This window comes from Primulina eburnea, chromosome 4 (genome assembly GCF_022965805.1).
Source record: "Primulina eburnea isolate SZY01 chromosome 4, ASM2296580v1, whole genome shotgun sequence".
Taxonomy (NCBI): Eukaryota; Viridiplantae; Streptophyta; class Magnoliopsida; order Lamiales; family Gesneriaceae; genus Primulina; species Primulina eburnea.
The window spans coordinates 39269845-39273746 of NC_133104.1; the positions used below are offsets into that span (position 1 = coordinate 39269845).

The 3902-nt window shown below is 41.3% G+C and overlaps 1 non-coding gene across 1 annotated transcript; it reads right to left on the reverse strand.

The window, feature by feature from the left end:
• Nucleotides 1-320: 320 nt before the first annotated feature.
• On the reverse strand, nt 321-427 carry LOC140831280 (small nucleolar RNA R71). Its single transcript, XR_012117852.1, has one exon. It is a non-coding gene; the product is annotated as a small nucleolar RNA R71 (small nucleolar RNA).
• Nucleotides 428-3902: the final 3475 nt, after the last annotated feature.

A 3902-nucleotide genomic window follows, 5' to 3' on the forward strand; every position in this document is an offset into this window, starting at 1 on the left:
CAAGCATCGTGAGACCAGTCATCCGAGCTAACCAGTTTGAGATCAAGCCAGCTATCATTCAGATGATTCAAAACACTGTTCAATTTGGGGGAAGTGCACTTGACGACCCTAATTCTCATATAGCTGATTTTCTTGAAATTTGCGATACTTTTAAGTTTAATGCTGTGTCTGATGATGCTGTTCGTTTGCGTTTATTTCCATTTTCACTAAGAGATAAAGCTAAGGCGTGGTTAAACTGTTTGCCTGTAGGGTCTATCACTACATGGGAGGATATGGCGAAGGCATTCTTGACCAAGTACTTTCCTCCGTCGAAGACTATGAAGCTGAGAGCCGACATTACTACTTTTGCTCAATATGAGCTTGAGTCACTTTACGAGGCGTGGGAGCGATACAAGGATTTATTGAGGAGATGTCCACACCATGAGCTACCTCTTGGGTTAGTTGTTCAAACTTTTTACTACGGTATGCTTACTTCTAACCGTACCATGATAGATGCTGCTGCCTGTGGTAACTTGCTGAGAAAAACGGCTGAGGAAGGATATGAATTATTGGAGGAGATGGCTGCTAGCAGCTATCATCCTCATTCTGATAGGCAGAAACGAGGTGCGGGGGTTAATCAAGTTACTGATTTGTCTGCGGTGTCAGCACAGTTGGAGGCTTTGAACAGAAAGATTGATGGGATGAGTGCGAGTGGATCGGTTATGCGTCTGCAAGAGATTTTCTGTGATAAGTGTGGAGGTGAGCATGACGTGCAGGATTGCCAAGATGGCAATCCATTCTATGTGCCTGAGGGAGCAAAACACGTGGGATTCCAGAACCGTCCTAGAAATGACCCTTATTCAAACTCCTATAATCCGGGATGGAGGAATCACCCAAACTTTTCGTGGGGAGGTCAAAACAACCAAAACCGCCAACAAAGAGGGCCACCACATGGGATGCACCAAGGATTCAAGCCAGAACCGCCTAGGGAGGAGAAGTCAAATTTAGAGCAAATGATGACTAAATTTATTTCTGCAACCGAGACGAGATTTCAGAATCAGGATGCATCCATAAAAGGGTTAGAGAATCAAATTGGACAATTGGCTAAGTTAATTGCTAATAGGGAGCAAGGAACTTTGCCAAGCAACACGGAGACTAACCCGAGAGAGCATGTGAAAGCTGTGGAATTGCGCAGTGGAAAGGCACTTGAGTCTAAGGAGGAAAAGAACAAGCAATGTGAGGATGAGGTGGAACAGCAAGGAGGTAAGTCTTCTAACTCTACTTTTACACCTATTGCACCGAGTAAAATTGTTATCCCCCCACCTTTTCCTGCAGCACTGAAAAAAGCTAAGTTAGATGCACAATTTGGTAAATTTCTTGAGATATTCAAAAAACTGCATATTAACATTCCTTTTGCTGATGCTTTACTGAATATGCCAAGTTATGCAAAATTCTTGAAAGATATCTTAGCAAACAAGCGGAAGCTAGAAGATCATATGACTGTGAACTTGACTGAAAATTGCTCCGCTTTAGTTCAAAACAGGATGCCTCCTAAGCAAAAAGATCCAGGGAGTTTCTCTATACCTTGCATTATTGGTGATATTAATTTTCATAAAGCTCTATGTGATCTTGGTGCGAGTATTAATTTGATGCCGTATTCTGTGTTTAGGAGACTGGGATTAGGTGAACCCAAGCCAACTAGGATGTCATTGCAGCTGGCTGACAGATCTGTCAAGTATCCACGTGGGATTATCGAAGATGTCTTGGTGAAAGTGGATAAGTTTATTTTTCCTGCAGATTTTGTAGTACTTGATATGGAGGAAGATTTGGAGATGCCTTTAATCCTAGGGAGACCATTTCTGGCTACAGGGAAAGCACTGATCGATGTTGACGAGGGAAAATTGAGACTGAGAGTTGGAGAAGAAGAAATTATTTTTGATGTCTTTAATACTCTCAAGCACACAATGCACGATGATAGTTGTTTTCGCGTTGATGTCTTAGATTCTCTTGTTTGTGATTTTGTGCAGGATGGATTGCAAGAGCCATTGGAGGCTACTCTCACTACTGAAAAACAGGAGGACGAGCTGGACAAGGAAAGGATGGAGATGGTAGCTCATTTGAATGCCATTCCACCTTGGAGAAAGCAAGTGAGGCTTCGACTAGAGGAATTGGGGGATAGAAAAGATTTAGTGCCTCAAAAGTCAAGCCTAGAGGAGCCACCCACTTTGGAGCTCAAACCACTACCTCCACATCTCAAGTACGTATATTTAGGAGAAAATAATAAACTGCCTGTTATTATTTCCTCTTCTTTGACAGACGATATGGAGAGTAAGCTCTTGGGAGTCCTTAAGGAGCATAGAGGAGCATTCGCTTGGAAAGTTTCGGACATCAAGGGGATAAGTCCTTCGATCTGCATGCACAAAATCCTAATGGAAGATAAGTACTCACCTCTAGCACAACCACAAAGGAGACTCAATCCAAAGATGCAAGAGGTAGTAAAAGCTGAAACGATCAAACTTCTGGACGCAGGTATTATCTATCCTATCTCTGATAGTGCGTGGGTAAGTCCTGTACAATGTGTGCCTAAAAAGGGTGGGATTACTGTTATTACCAATGAAAAAAATGAGTTGATTCCCACTAGAATCGTTACGGGTTGGCGTGTGTGCATGGATTATAGGAAATTAAATGATGCAACCCGTAAAGATCACTTCCCCTTGCCATTTATTGATCAAATGATTGAACGATTAGCCGGTCATGAATTTTACTGTTTTTTGGATGGATATTCGGGATACAACCAAATCACAATTGCACCCGAGGACCAAGAGAAAACTACTTTCACTTGCCCTTATGGTACTTTTGCGTTTAGGCGTATGCCCTTTGGTCTATGCAATGCACCTGCTACATTTCAAAGATGCATGACCGCTATTTTTCATGACATGATTGAGAATTTTCTTGAAGTTTTTATGGATGATTTCTCTATTTTTGGCTCTTCATTTGATGAATGTTTAAAAAATTTGAATTTGGTGCTCATTAGATGTGAAGAGAGCAATTTGGTGTTAAATTGGGAGAAATGTCACTTCATGGTGCAAGAGGGGATTGTGTTAGGACACAAAGTATCGGAGAATGGAATCGAGGTCGACAAGGCCAAGGTGGAAGTGATCAAAAATCTACCACCACCTTCATCGATAAAGGGAGTTCGAAGTTTCCTAGGCCATGCGGGTTTTTATAGGCGTTTTATTAAGGATTTTTCTAAAATTGCTAAACCTTTATCCTCTTTGTTGATGAAAGATGTTGAGTTTAATTTTGATTCTACTTGTCTGCAGGCATTCGAAGTACTCAAGAAGAGCTTGGTGACAGCACCTGTGCTGACTGCCCCTGATTGGGAGTTACCGTTTGAGGTAATGTGCGATGCTAGTGATACAGCTGTTGGTGCGGTGCTGGGTCAAAGGAAGAACAAGGTATTTCATACCATCTACTATGCAAGTAAGACCTTAAATGATGCTCAATTGAATTATGCTACTACTGAAAAGGAACTACTTGCTATAGTATTTGCTTTTGAGAAATTTCATTCATACCTTGTTCTGTCTAAAGTGATTGTGTATACAGATCATTCTGCCCTAAAATACTTGCTTGCTAAGAAAGATGCGAAACCTAGGTTAATTAGGTGGATTTTACTATTGCAAGAATTTGATCTCGAGATTCGAGATAAAAAGGGTGTAGAAAATGTGGTTGCTGATCATCTGTCTAGGCTTGAAGATGTTAGAATTAATGGCTTTAACACTGATATAGATGATTGGTTCCCTGATGAGCAATTGTTTGAGGTAAATGCGTGCCCTTGGTATGCCAATTTCGCAAATTTTCTTGTCACTGGCACACCTCCCCCAAATTTATCGTTTCACCAAAGAAAGAAATTCTTTTCTGAC